The following is a 16245-nucleotide window of genomic DNA, read 5'->3' on the forward strand; positions in this document are numbered from 1 at the left end:
TCTCACACCAATCAGAATGGCAGCTATTATAAGTGTTTGTGAAGATGTGGGGAAAAAAGTAATACTCATACACTGCTGGTGGGACTGCAAAGTGGTGCAACCAATCTGGAAAGCAGTATGGATATTTCTTGGAAAACTGGGAATGGAACCACCATTTGACCCAACTATCCTCTCCTTGGTCTATACACAAAGCACTTAAAAACAGCATACTACAGGGATACAGCCACATCGATGTTCATAGCAGCACAATTCACAATAGCTAAACTGTGGAACCAACCCAGATGCCCTTCAGAAGAGGAATGGATTTAAAAAATGTGGTATATATACATAATGGAATATTACTCAGCAAAAAACGAGAATAAAATCATGGCATTTTCAGGTAAATGGTTGGAGTTAGTGAAGATGATGCTAAGTGAAGTTGGCCAATCCCAAAAAATCTAATGCCGAATGTTTTCTTTGATATAAGGAGGCTGACTCATAATGGGTGGGGAGTAGGAGCATGGGAGGAATAGACAAACTCTAGATAGGGCAGAGGGTTGGGAGGGGAAGGGAGGGAGCATGGGGTTTATTAATGATGGTAGAATGTGATGATCATTATTATCCAAAGTACAGGTTATGAAGATACATATTGGTGTGAATACACTATGTATACAACCAAAGATACGAAAAATTGTGTTCTATATGTGTAATAAGAATTATAATGCATTCTGCTGACATATATAAATTTAAAAAACGAAATAAAGTTCAAAGTAAACTAGAATGTATTACCTATAAATTAGTCCGACTGGAGTATAGAGTGCTAATGCTGGAGTATAAAAAAGAAAATGTTAAAAAGGCAAGGAAGACCAAGTAGGAAAGGGTCTTTTAAACTAATTTAAGCAAGTTTTCAGCTTAATCTAATGGCAACTAGAAGCCACAGGACTATTTTAAACAGAAGAGTAACCTGGTCAGAGAGGAATTTTACAAAAATCATTGACCGTGAAATTAAGCTTAACTAGCACTTAAGTGTCCAGACCTAAAACTAATTCAAATACCAAATATACTCATATTAATCTAATAAGTCAATTTGAATCATTATGGAATAAAATCCTACGGAAAGGTGGAATAAGGTTTTATGCTGCTCTACTTCTTTGCCTGTGGTTTTGAAACAATTACCATCTCTATCCAATTTTAAATAACCAGAGCAAGTTAAAAATGAGTCTATTAATGATAGAAAATCATAGTTGACTCTCCCCAATTTCTAATTAACATAAAATTCAAGATGGATGAACATGGGCCTCCAATATGTGCCATTAAGTCAACAATTTTAACTCTTGTTTCTTCATCTCAGGCCAAACAAATAGTTTTCAAGACCTGGTACTAAATGTTCACAAAGATTTTTCAGGAAGTGTCACTAAATTTCCCCAATTTTGGTTGAAGTAGTGAAAGTCCAGTTACAGGGATGGAATATTGTCTATCTTCTCACCCAGTTCATTGCTCTAAACTGACATTCTCTGTGATTGCTACAATGAAAAGTTGTATCAAACAAGCATATCCAAAAAATGAAAAGCTATTCATCCATATCTCCTCTATAATGCTTGCTAATTTTTTTATTCCCTCATTCTTAACATCTTAAGTCAGATAACCCCAAATGGGAATTGTACATATTCTTTCTTATTTGCTGATGACAATTCCTTTTTGACTCCTCATTTCTTCCTTAGGGGTTAGTGGTTGAACAGTTGTTTTTCTTACATCTTTTTCATAGGATATTCCATCATTCTGTCTTTGACCATACAATGCATTTTGAAACTATCAAAAAAGTAATTTTAAATTAGTAAAAATACAAAAGATGAGAATGAAATATAATAATGTCATGCATTCTCAAACTGGGAAATATAAAGTTTTCTTGAATTTAAAATATTATGTCACTATCCATTGTTTAAATATTTATAACTAGAGGGACATTTTGATTGAAACTACAATTGAATTTTGAATTCATTATATTACCTGCCTCAGGAATTCAACTTCACAAAGCTATTTTCATTCTCTTGCCCAGAACTTTCTTACACAAGAAGAACATCCCAAAGTGTATGCCTTTAATGAGAAGACAAGCAGGTTTAATCAATGAGATACATGCAATAAAAAAAAGAAGTCATGGGCTGGGACTGTAGCTCAGTGGTTGAACGCCTACCCCGAATGCACAAGGCACTGGGTTCGATCCTTAGCACCACATAAAAAAATAAATAAAATAAAGATATTGTGTCCATCTACAACTAAAAAATATATTTTTTTAAAAATGAAGTCATTTTATTTTCAGATACAGCTAAATAACCACCTTTCCAGCAGTATTGCCTTATTAGCCTCAAACCAATATTTTTTTTCTTTATTATCTATAAAAACTAAAAAAAAACTGAAATTGAAAATATTAATAAAGTTTGAGTCATTAACCAATTAACTCCTCACATTTTTTATAATGAGTTCAAATTTATATCAGACTCATACAAACAGCTCATATAGTCCTTAAAAATAACCCATGACATGTATGTTTTTTCCATATTCCTAAAAGGAGAAGGAAGTTCATAGACAAAAATGACTTGTCCATGCTCATAATGATTTTCGTAGCCCAATTCCACAATTTTTTTCTCCATATATCATCACTTTAGTGTCCAGAATATATATTTAATGCCTATATTTTAAAGTTTTATTATGAATTTTTTTTCTAAAGATAGGAAGAGTGAGAGGGTGTAAGTGTATGGAGAGGTGGGATGTGTACCGGAGAGGTGAAGTTGAATTGGCATTTTTTTTTTTTAAGAGAGAGAGAGAGAGAGAGAGAAGAGAGAGAGAAAATTTTTTAATATTCATTTTTCAGTTTTCAGTGGACACATCTTTATTTTATGTGGTGCTGAGGATCGAACCCAGCACTCCGCTCATGCCAGGCGAGCGCGTTACTGCTTGAGCAACATCCCCAGCCCCTATTAATATTTTAACTGAATATTAATTTAGAATATTAACATAATGCAGTCACATACACCAAATTCTCAAATAATGAATCTTCTAATATATTGTTCAGTCTACAGAACCTCTCTTGCACATGACAAATAGTGAGACTTAAAAGAAACAAAAGTGTATGGCTTTATAATGTGTTTCAAACTACCCTTACATAATAATAATGCTAAATACTACCTTAACAAAACTAAATGGTAGTTATTGTTTTAATCTGAGCTAATGAAATTCTTAGAAAAGCGGCTATTAGATAAATAAGCTCTTGGAAAAATAATTGAGATAATTTGTAAATAACGTGCTGCACCAAGGAAAACTAAAAATTAGGTGAAAAGGGCTGCACACTTCGTTATTCCAACTCTATGACATTCTGGAAAAGGCCTAAAACTATAAAGGTTAATAAAAAGATCACAAGAGTTTGAAGGAAGGGAGGGATGAATAGGAAGAATACTGAATTTTTACAGCAGTGATAATACTACTCTATATGATACTGTGATGATGAACACATTATTAGATATTTGTCCAAATGTGTAGAACATACTACACTACGAAGTGAACTTAACATAAACTACTTCAAGTGATAATGACTTATCAATATAAATTCATCAGCTATAACAACTGATTCCCCAAATGTTGACCGTGGAGGTGGCCTATGCATATACAGGGGCAGGGAGAACATGGGTAGACTCCATACCTTCCACCCAATTTTGCTATGAACCTAAAAGAGCTCTAAAAAAATAAAGCCTATTTTTTTTTTAATTAAGACAAAACATTTTTGGCAACTGTAATCTTTTCCTATCAACGTTACTTCACAGGTCCTCTATTACCATTTAGTAAAGAACTCTATTAGTTATAAGCTAAACTTCAGTGCAGTGCAACTGTTCTTTGCACACCCACCGCTACTTGCAATGTCTGATCTGCCCCCTGCTAGTCTATTTACTCTCTCTTACAAAAACTGGGAAAGAGGTACAGAAAAGAGATAGAAAAGGCAGGTAGTGGCTGAGGAAGCAAGGAAATCAGTAGATCTGCAGGAGAGAATAAAAAAAGAGAAAAGAATTCTAAATTGCTCTGAATTTGTTTACTGGTCCACATGTTGAGAATATCATTCAAAACAAAATTATCCTAAAATAAAAACTGTGATGACATTACAAACATTTCCCTTCTTCAAAAATGTCTCTAATACATACAATTTCAGAACTAGAACTTGGTAGTGTATTTATAGTGTATCCTCCAGCTACAGAGCAAGATGATTTTTCAAAAGGTAAACATAACTGCTACATTTTTCAAAAGAAAGATAAAAGTGTGTGTGTCAGTGTGTCATTACAAAGACCTATCTCAATAAACTTTTGGAGAAAATTGTAAAGATTAAATTTTTATGATTTATTACACAGAAGAAAGTTGTATACTTTTATCTTCTGGGAATTCTAAACCCAAGAAGTCAAAATCAAGTTATATAGTTACCAAACCAAGCAGAAGTTCAACAAGGTTTTGAAAGTCACATAAGAATGATTGTTAGGGTTGTGTGTATTTGCATGCTTGAGAAGGCCAGACCAAGCATGTAGCAGTCCAATTCTCAGAGTCATTTAGGAGAGGTTAAGGGCTCTAATGACAAACCAGGGACCTATAAAAAGTAGAGTTAAAGATGGATCTGGCAGGAGCCACCACCATCACCACCACCTGAGCAAAATAGAACTCTTTAATTTTAAATTTAAAAGGAGGCACAAAGGCTAGAGTTTGGCCAACTATTCCACTTGAATTCAGCAAAAACTGCTTAAGCACCAATTAAGTCCAAATCCTTGGGTTAAATGTGCTGGTGAGGGGCACAGAAAAGAGTAAGACACAGCTTCTACCTTATGAAGTTTCCAAGGAGGGGCACAGATAGCAAGTTCAAAGCCAGCCTTAGCAATTCAGCAAGGCGCTAAGCAACTCAGTGAGAGCCTGTCTCTAATAAAATACAAAATAGGGTTGGGGATGTGGCTCAGTGGTCAAGTGCCCCCGGAGTTCAATCCCCAGTAACCCCCCCAAAAAAAAACACCCAAAGAAAAAAGAAGTTTCCAGTCTAACATATGAATAGACAAATCCACAAAAGAACTCTAATCCAGGCAAAATCAAGCAAATGACAAGAGAGATATACAAAGAATAAGACATGTGGAAATTTCATCAAGGAGATAGACTCTCTAGAATGACATATCAGAATATTACTCAGCAGAGGACCAAAAGGTTCTTGCTACCATCACTATTATTTCTAATTTTCTCCCATTCAACATACTACTTTTATACCCGTGGATGGGAAAAACTTGAAAAACACATTTTGCTCTAGCCTTTTATTAAAGGAGTAGATTTTTTTAACACAAAATAAAGATAAAATAATTTTTTAGCAAGAGAAGAAAGACTTGGAACAGGCATAATGTTAACATGGCATAAAACAAACTAATTCCACTTTTACTCAGCCTCAATTATATTATCTAATAAATGATTTACAAATGACTTTCATATAAATTCTTAAATTAACCTCAAAGCAATCCTATGTCAGGCAAAGGTTATCCTCTCAAGTAGCCAATCCCCCATAAGAGTCCTCAGTGATCCTTACCTTATGCCCTTATGATCTATGAATCCGAAAGAATACATTAAAAAACAAATATAGATAAATCATGAAAGGCACTATAGTTTCCATGTTGGTCCCTTGAATACTGCTCTGTGGAAGCCAACTCCCATGGCAAGAGGACAGCTTCATGGAAAACCTTTCATGGAAAGGAACCAACTTGCCAGCCACGTGAGCAGGTCATCTCTTAACTTCAGCCATGCTCTAAAAACTTCAGCTCTGAGAGCAACTTCACGAGACCCTGAAGTAGAACCCCCAAAATGCTGACCTATAGCAACTATGAAATCACAAATGAATAATCTTTTCATCCACTAAGTTTCTCATATGCTACCAAGTAACGGGAAACTAATACATCCTAATTTTATATGAGGCTCAGAAAGGTTAACTTACCTACTATGATAAAGAGTGACTAGAGAAACCAGATCTAGAAACCAGTCTTCAGACTTTGGGTTCAGTTTTGTCATTAAACAATACCACTTCTCAATTAAAGTATATCATAATACCAAAAGGATGAACATTCCTATACTATTATATAAATGATACTAATGTACCAGGCTTCCCATAGTACAGAAACATAGTACATATCCCTACATGGAACCCACAAATAAGCAAATTTGTAGGGCTCTATGGTATGCTGCAGTTTTTACTAACTTCTATAAGACTGCTGATTTTAAATGTATATACCTTCAAAATAAATACCTGACCTTAACATTTTAATACTGAACAATTACATTATTAACATTGAGAATGAATATTTTTTTCTTTTCTTTTTGCAGTGCTGGAAACTGAACCCAGAGCCTCACACGTTAGGCAAGCACACTACCACTAAGTCATACCCGCAGTCCCTGAGATTATCTATATACCTTATAATCTTAATCATGGAAAACATTTACATGATCTTACATGATCTTAAATAATTGGAATTAATATGCCAACCTAGAAATGCTCAAATGATGATTTGCATTTTAGCTATGTGTGGTGGTGCATACTTATAATCCCAGAAATTTAGGAGGCTGATGAAGGAGGATCACAAGTTCGAGGCCAGCTTCAGCAACCTAGCAAAACTCTGCCTCAAAATAAAAAAATAGATGGGCTTGGGGGTGTAGCTCCATGGCAAAGCACCCCTGGATTCAATACCTAGTGCTGCAAACAAAAAAAAAAAGTGAGGAGGAGGTTTTGCTTTTTGGCTTTGGGTTTTCAACTGTTTAGCATTATACAAATGTAGTAAAATATATGTAAAACTATAGCTTAAACATCATCTCTGAGCCTTCAGGATCACAAAAAATAAAGAAGTCCCCTTTTTTTTTTTTTTTTTTTTTTTTTTTTTTTTAGTCGTCTTATACTCTGCCTCTAGGGCTAGGGCATGTGTGAAGCACTGTGTTCAATTCTCAACCCCACATATAAATAAAGAAAATAAAGGTCTATCAACAAGTAAAACAATATTAAAAAAAAAAAAAAGAAAAGAAACCTCATGATGGTAAAATATTAAATCCAAATCTATAAAATCTATACTATCTTGCAGAAAAAGTTAGGCAGTTCTTATCCTACAGGCTCTTAGAAAATGACTCAAAGTATTTCATTGTTTCCACAACATTTATATAATATGTTCCTTCACACAAATCAGCTTTTGATGTGCAAGACTCAGCAAGACAGGCAGGATACATATACTACCATCCTATTTAAGGAAAGATGGGCTTAGAGAAATCTAAGTAGCTTAAAACGACACACAGTTTTAAAAGGAATTGTAACAATTTAACCTACTTTTTTTTTTTTTTAAGCTAAAAATCTCTGCCATCTCATGTAAACAAACCATGCAGTGGTTCTTTACCCTGCCATTAGAAAACCTGGGAAGCTCTGAAAAATATTAGGGCCTCGACCCCATTCCCCAGACATTGTGATTAACTGCTCCAGTCTGTGTTAGCTGTCTAATATACCGCAAGCCGGTGGCGAAAATTTCATACAAAGTTTGTATAAGAAAAGGAGAAAAATGCTTGTATATCATCTATATGTAAGACAAAACATATTTATCCCCTAAGAACTCCCTCAAAGATAAGGATACCTTGCAATAAAATAAACCAAGCAGAACAAGAAAGAAAAATTAAAAAAGAAAAAGAAAAGCAAAATTTGTTGCTTTCATGGGACAACTAAGGAATATTTCATTACCTTGATTTACTCCCTGAAACTTAACACACCATACTTGAAGCTGTGGCTCAAACATCATCTCTGAGCCTTCAGGATCACAAAAAATAAAGAAGTCCCCTTTTTTTTTTTTTTTTTTTAAAGTCATCTTATACTCTGCCTCTATAATGGCATACACATATCAAGGAACTTAGTCGCTTCTTTATTTACGTATCCATTCCTCTCTCTGGCCTAAGGGCTCTTTAAGGGCAGAATCCCAGTCTTATTAATCCTTTCCATCTTATGTCTTTGCATTCAGAGCCTTTAACATAGCAGATACTCTGGGCTAAATTGTTTTTTTGTTTTGTTTTGTTTTGTTTTTTAATGTTTGATATGGTTATGTTCCCTGTTAGTCTCCTAGTACATACTGCTGAAATTTTTTCCATCTTTAATGATGAAAAGTAGATTTTTTTTTACCTATTCAACTGGATTAGAGAATAATATATGCAAAAAGGCCAGATGTGATGGGAACAAAACAACAATGGAACTCTGGGCCAGGAAAGAATTAAGTGAAAAAGACATTTAAGGGTACAGTCAGGTATGAATTAAAAAGCAGGGAAGAAGTAGGCAAATAAAGAGACAACCTGATTTTCACAACCTGATTTTCATTCACACACACACACACACAAATGTGATAAGAATAGAGGCAACTCTTTTTTCAACATACCCCTTTCTATGAAGGATCTTCCTCTCAGCATAACACACTATCTATCCCTCATTTTTCTTTTTAAAAAAGAAAGAAAGTCAACAACTGTGGTTATCATTCTTTCCTCATTTATTCTCAAGCACATCTTAGAATCTGCTGAAGAACCTTTAGATATCTCAACTGATATCTTTACAAAGTGGTGATTTCATTTCTTTTGATTACAGACCTTAAAAAAAGACTGCTGGATCACATGGTAGTTCTATTTTTAATTTCTCTGAACCCCCCAAACTGTTTCCATAATGGCTATACCATCTACAATCCCACCAACAACTACACAAGGGTTGCCTTTTCTCTACATCCTCACCAATACTTGTTGTCTCTCTCTCTTTTTTTATAGTAGCCTTCCCAATGAATGTGAACATATGGAAACAACCTAAGTTTCTATCAACAGATGAATGGATAAAGAAACTGTAGTATAAGTATACAATGAAATATTATTCACTCTTAAAAAAAAGATCCTGCCATTTGTCACATATGGATGATATCAGGGGACATTATGCTAAGTGAAATAGGCCAGAAAAATATTAAATTATTTCAGTTACATGTGGGCTCTTTAAAAATATAGAGACTGTGGAATGAGATTGATCAAATTATGTTATGTGCATGTACAAATATGGCATAATGAATCTCATTATTTTATATAATTATAATGCACCCATAAAATGAAAAATATGCAGAGAGAATAGAACAGTGGTAATGAGGCACAGGGCAAGAAAGGGAAGATGTGGGTCAAACAATATAAAGTAGAAGAAACTTAAGATGAACAAGTTTAGAGATTTAATGTGTAACTTAAGGAGAACAGTTAATAAAACTATATTATAGTTGGGATCTTTGCTAAATGAGCAGATTTTAGCTGCTTTTGCCATAAAAAGGAACTGGGGTGGGGGTTAACTATGAGATGATGAATGTAAATATGCTTCACTATACTAACCATTTAAATATCTATATATATTCCATAACATCAAGTTGTATAAATATATACATTACTATTGAAAATGTATTAAACAAATATCTTGACTAAAGAACAATGAAGTCATTATCTCCCAGAGAAGGGACCCAATCATGCCTACTCCCTATTTTCATGTCTGTCCCCTCTCTCTATCTTACCTTTTCTCCAATTCATTTCTTTACCCATGGCAGTTTAGTCCTGCCCCCACCATCCCCAAGAAATCAAAGACTTCTAACAGACATTTAAAATCTTCATCATACTTTATGATTTACATTTACATTTTAACTGGGTTCTACTTCTTAAAATTCTGCCATTGGCCTGAAAAGCTTTTTCTCCTAGTCTCTCTGGCCACCCCTCTTCAGTATCTTTCTCTTTCTTGGCTTTTCCTTTAAGTTTCAATATTCTCTAAGACTTAATTTTAGCCTTTACTCTTTCTATGCAATTCCTCTAAACATTTCATCCTTACCCATGCCTTCAACTATTCTCCATGTTGTTAAGAATTTGGAAAAATTCAGTCTCTGCAAACTCTTATGATGTTCCAGACTCCTATATTTAGATGCCTCTGGACACCTCCAACTCACCAGTGACACCCCTGCAAGTATGCTAAACATGTGTCCAAAGCTGAACACATCATCTTCTCCCTCATATTTGCTTTCTCTTCTGTTTTCCCTCTCACTACCCAGAAACTGAGAGGCACTGTAGCATTCTCATTCTCCCATATCTTTTATATTCAATGCTACAAAGAACAGCCAATTCTCCCGCCTCCTAAGTATTTTTCCTAAACATTCTCACTTCTCTATCCTTACTACTTCCCTCCTTGTCTGAGCTCTCAACCCCTCTTCTCCATACTAATGTATCATCCTCAATGGCTTCCCATCTTGCCAAGTCCGCATCCCCACACTTGTCCACTCACAAGTTTCCTAGCACACTGCTTTCAGTGATCTTTCACCTCATAATTCCTCAGTGACTCACAAGTACACATGGGCTAGAAAGTGCACACTGAATTTATCTAGTTTCATCTACTTTCATTCCTAACCTTGCTCTTCACCCACTAATGACACTGACCTACATATAGCTCCAAGAACACACCATCTTCTCATAATGCCATACAACTGCTCATACTATTATCTCCTCCTGGAAATGCTGTCTGCTGCTTGTCAAGCTGCCTACTATTACTCAGCTTCCAAGTCTCAACTCAAACACAACCACTACTAAAACCCTTCCTTGATATTCCCAACAGGGATCAAGAGTTCATGCTAGGTTTCCTTTGCATTTGTAGTACCTCCAGTATAGCAAAACAGCATATTGTATTTGAATATAGACACTCATAGTTCTACTACACTACAATCCCATTAGCTAAGGACAGTGACTTTTCATCTTTATATCCTCAGCACTATTTCAATGCATGCAGCATATAATTAAAAAATAAATAAAATAGTGAGGGGAAAGTTAATGAATAAACTCTGGGCCAACAAAAGGGCAAGAAAGTCAACTGTACCTAGCATATAGAAAAAAGAGAGAGAGCAGGAGAGCTAAAGGAAATACAAACATCTATTATTAAGTCTTATCCAAAAAAACAGAAAAATAAGGTTATCCAGGCTTTATCAAGGTTACAAAGAAAAACAGTCATTATTGGACTAAGCAGGAAATAAGAAGCTAAGAGTTTCCAGTGGAACAGCTGGACAAAAATAGAGAGGCTAAAGGAAAAGATGGTTCTTTCTATGAGCCAAGCAATTCACAGAGCTAAGTCCATGGACTTCTCTCAACAATTCACCAGCTTTCTCCTTTGTCATTATTCTACATATGCCTTTTCCAGGTCCCACTACCAAGTCCCAAGGACAACTGCCCTCCATTGAAGCCACAAGTCCTGGCTAGTATGTTAGTTTGGATATAAGGGTGGGCTCAGGAGGGGGGTCTTTGGTCTGGCATCCAGGACCTAGAGGAAAAATGAAACTACTTTTATTAAGAACCTATTTTGTAGCAGATATTTTACCACTTTACCATCACTGAACCTCACTTTAATCATGAGTAACTATTCCATTTTTCAGATAAAATATTTGTGTCCAAGGTCACACGGTTAAACAATGACAGGGCCAACCCTAAAACGGAGGAAGGTGAGCCTCCAGAATTTTTTTATGCCCCTCACTATCTCAAAATTGAGATGAATGTGTCCAGCCATTCTAGGTTGGAACTCAAAATACATTTTCTCCAAAAATTATTATTATATGTATTAGAGTATACACTTACCATTGTTAACAGAATGGACACTTGATGAATGAAAAATAATAAATAAAAGATTTAGCGCTCTCACCTGCACATGTAAACGCTATTTGTTATTTCATTCCTATAAGTATATCATTAACATATACACAATAGGCTTGAAATGAACCTTTGGAATACAACTGATTCCCAAGTGAACCTTTTCTTCTAAGAATATTTTTGCTTCTACAAAAACTCAATGTAAAATCACCAAAGATAGAAATATTTCACCTTGTTAACTTGTAAGAACAATGACACTAGAAGACACCTGTGGGAAATGTGCTTATCTGACCAGGTGCTCATTTTCAGTGTGCTGTCATTTGAATAAAACATCATACTAAACCCTATAGACCAGAGCTTATAATAGATATGCTACAAACTACAGCAGCAGAGCTGATATGCCCATAATCTACTGACAAAATGTATTCCTTAGCAAAATGAAACCAGATGTCTGGTGTGAAATCAAATGTCTGTGGACTTGTCTTTCTCAGCTTCCAGAGCAGTATTAGATACACTAAATACACAGCTTAGCTGTATATTAAACTCACAACTTGGCAAAATCATGACAGTTTGGACATGACGCGTCAGCATTTTTATTGTAATTCTTATAAACCAAAGACATTTCTGAAATAGAAATCCTAACTTTAAGCACTCAGCTAAATGCAGTAGTATGTCTTTCTCACTTTGGGAGCAGTGTCAGAGCATTTTAAACACATTATAGAAACCCTTTCCCTTCATTTTTCAAGCTGACATTTTCTAGGCAGGGCTGAAGAATGATCTGATAGGGGGAAATGGAGCCACATCAGTTGACAGTCCTTGTCCCAGATATCTTAGGATCAGATATGGTAGGTGATCTGTGAAAATGCATATGCCCAGGAATGCATAGCACCTATAGGAAAGTAAGTACCAGACTATCTTCCACTATCAAAAGAAAGAACATAAGAAATGAGGAGTGATTAGATAGAAAAACAGGGAGGAAAATTAACAGTGAATATCTACATGCCAGGCACTGTTTTTTACACAGTCTTTTTTATTTACTCAGTATATTATTTTGACAGATGATAAATCAAGGAGCAGAGCAGTTTTAACTACTCCATAGTGACACAGTTAATAAAATAAAGGCAAGGATTATAACCCATATCTAAAAGACTATAGGGGCTGGAGAGGTAACTGAGTGGTAGAGCTCTTGCCTAGCAATGCATAAGGCTCAGTTTCATAAGGCCACAAAAAAAAAATAAAAAATAAAAAACAGCTTGGGAGGTTGAAGCAGAAGGATCATAAGTTCAAAGCCAGCCTCACCAACTTAGCAAGGTCCTAAGCAACTTAGTGAGACCCTGTCTCAAAATAAAAATATAAAAAATGGCTGGGGCTGGGGCTCAGTGGTTAAGCACACCTGGGTTCAATACCTGGTACTGAAAAAAAAAAGACTATAAAAGCCATGTTACTTCTACATGAGAATTTGAGGGAAAGCAAGGAATGATAGTAAATAGCCAAAATGGTGGAGGAAAATAAATTTATAATTTCATCAAAAAACAATATACACATGTATATACACATACATCTTATGTTTTATACATGTCCTACATGTATTAACATATAACTAAATTGTATGTATTTAACATATCGTTGTGTGCTAGATATATATAAGGAACAAAAAGTTGAAGAAATAAATACCAAATTGTTAAAAGTAGTTATCTTGAGAGTGGGCTTACATGAGACCAACTTCCTGCCTTTCATATTCCTGCAAGATTTAATTCTAAACAACTTGGTTTTAACCTTATAAACTTCTACAACCAAAAAAAGACAAAGGACATTTCTTGTTTCAATAAAATGCAGTTAAATGTACAAAAATCCATGCACATCACAGTTTACTTCAGTATTTATTTTCTACATGCATCATCGTTAACTCTCCATATTTTCTAATATTAGGACTTCTTATGGAACAATTCAAAAAGTTAACCCCAATTAATTATTATTTTTTTTTTTTTTTTTACTCTCCCACTTCTGTAATCTGGCTTGCTTGCATTGACTAGACCCCTGAACATCCCCTTTTGTGGTTTTCAGGCTTATAAGGAGTGCCCTTGCAATTGTTTGGGGCTGATCAGGGGAACAGCTTTATGTTCTGGTCAGTCACCACTAGTGTGCTTCAATAAACCCAATTAATTATTGTACTCACACAATATATTTATTACACTGGAAAATCACTAAAATACTATTCACTTTAGTACACAAATCATGGTCAGTTATCCTTGAAAGTCTATTACTGACTGGAATAAGGCAGAATAATAATACTATTCTCCCACAACACTATATAGACTTGCAAATCATTAAGATCCATAGTAGCCAGGTGTGGTGGCACACCCCTGTAATCCCAGCAGCTGCGGAGGCTAAGGCAGTAGGATCCTGAGTTCAGTAAAAAGGAAGACACTAAACAACTCAGTGAGACCCTGTCTCTAAATAACATACAAAATAGGGCTAGGGATGTGGCTCAGTGGTCACGTGTCCTTGAGTTCAATCCCCAGTACCAAAAAACAAAAGATCCGTGGTATAGGAAAGTTTTTACACATAATTATTTTACACATAATTATTCAGAAAATCCACAGAACACTGATGAAAGGGCCCATCCAAAATGACCATCTCCAACAGTCTCTCACTATCCCACTTTTATCAAAGTGTCCAGCACATGGAAAGAAAGAGCTAACAAGCATCGATTCAGTCAATACCTGAATACATCATCAATAAACAACCACATCCTGGTTTTTTATAAAATAAATTATGTGGTCACCTACCACTTGGGCACAAATTGAAGGAAGTAACCAAGAAGCCAATGGTAAGATATAGAGGGCAATTCTAGTTAAATAATTTAAAATGTTTATTTTTATGTGACTTATATGAGGCCAACGGGTTCACAACCATCTGAGAGAAGCTGTGTTTCATTGCCTCACACCGAAAACAGGAAATCAGTATACTAGTGAAGTGATGGAAAGGTCCCAGAGAAGAACCAATGAAAGAGAAGACCATGGAAACCACAGTGAACTTCCCAGGACCTCAATGTGCTGTTCAGCAAATTTTCAAAAGTGAACAAAATGCTTGTAAGAGGGCATCAAAGTGAAAGTCAAAAGTAAAGGGCCCAGCCTGGTAATTTCTCTCCTCCACAAATTTCCTCTTCCATAGCCCTGAGAGCAGATCCCAAAAGAACTTGGGCATTTGTGATATGGCCAATAACACTGTCCTTCAGGATCCTAAAGGATTTTTTTCAGTAATCCTCTTTTAAAACATAAAAATCTCCGGAGGGGTTTCAATTAATTATCAATCAAGACCTTGATTCTTTAAAACCCTGCAGTCCCAGAGATTAGTCAAATCTCGATAATAAGATATGGACCCAAAACAGGAACCCTATAGGACCAACCTTCCAAGTTAAAATAGGTGAAGGGAAATGAATTTTCTGTCAGGCCATTTCACTAAGTCCAAGCTGTCAAACTTCTAGGCGACTCTACAAACTGCAAACCTGCAAAAAGTCTTGGGCTAGAGGCCTTTGACCTTAGAAGGTGGGTCTTCAGTTTCTGGTGAAAAGTAGACTTTGGACACAAGTTTGTTTTCTCTCTCTCTCTCTCTCCCCCAGGAGGAAGCCCTAGCTCCTTCCACCCCTGATTGATCCTTACTTACCCTTTCTCCCGCTCTTCCTCGGTGAGAAGGGGTAAGTGGTTATTTTGTGCCCTCGCCCAATTTGGTCAGAACCCTAAAAGTAAAAAACAACAGAGGCAGACACGTCCTTTAAAAATCTTTTTGCTCGAGCCTGAGGAACTCCCACCACCTGCCCAACACTACCAGGCAGCCTGTCCCCACAGCGCTCCCTCATGGGCAGGGTTGAGGTCAAGGGTAGGCGTGCTCTGGGGCGACCCTGCCATGGGGACCACCGGTTTCATAACCGGGTAAGCCTGGAGGAGGAAAGACAGGAACCGCGACCGCACGGGCCTCAGATAAACACGCGCAGGCACACATGTTCTCGGTCGCCTGGCGGCCCAGCAGCTCTCCGCCTCGGAGCAGCGCCCACTCCGCGGGATGCCAACCCTGGGGAAGAGTCCCAGGCCCAGGGGACCACCAAGGGTCGGCAGCTAGGCGCCCGATCACCCACCCCCCACCCGCCGAGGGGCGCCAGCCCTCCGCACCCGCTGCGCCGCTCTACCCAGGGGAAGTCCCTACGAGGGCCCCGCCCCCGCCGGCGGCAAGCCCCGCCCCGACCCCTAGCGCGAGGGCGGCGGCCCGAAGCTCCACCCCCGGCGGAAAAGCGGCCCTGGAGCGCCGCCTGGGTCGAGCCTGAAACCTGGCCTGGATCTCCAACGGATCAGGAACAACACCCATTTGGCAAGCAATGACATGTATTAGAAGCACTTATGTAAACTCAGCACCGTACTGATGGCGTAGAGGGCAATAAAGAGCGGAAAATCTAGGAAACCATCTAGTCAACTCTTCTCGTTATTTTACAGGCCTGGAAACCAATACCTTATAGTTCCTTGAATGCACAGCTATAGAGACCAAGCGCTTCTCTCTGTCTCTCTCCTTTCCTTTCTG

The 16245-nt window shown here is 36.9% G+C and overlaps 1 protein-coding gene across 6 annotated transcripts in view; it reads right to left on the bottom strand.

The window, feature by feature from the left end:
* The window catches only part of Immp2l (inner mitochondrial membrane peptidase subunit 2), an 861827-nt gene extending 845916 nt beyond the window's left edge, over positions 1-15911 (bottom strand). For 2 of the 6 annotated variants that reach the window (XM_048799612.1, XM_048799619.1), the window contains exons 1-2: positions 15843-15910; positions 15340-15412 (exon numbers count right to left, since the gene is read on the bottom strand). The gene's annotated coding sequence lies outside the window, so the exon portion shown is untranslated. Of the gene's footprint in view, positions 1-15082; positions 15262-15339; positions 15413-15602; positions 15622-15644; positions 15794-15842 lie in introns of those variants that run through there. The other 4 variants (XM_048799618.1, XM_048799613.1, XM_048799614.1 and 1 more) reach the window with 4 other exon arrangements.
* Between the last annotated feature and the right edge of the window lie 334 nt (positions 15912-16245).

This window comes from Marmota marmota, unplaced genomic scaffold (assembly GCF_001458135.2).
Source record: "Marmota marmota marmota unplaced genomic scaffold, marMar, whole genome shotgun sequence".
Taxonomy (NCBI): domain Eukaryota; kingdom Metazoa; phylum Chordata; class Mammalia; order Rodentia; family Sciuridae; genus Marmota; species Marmota marmota.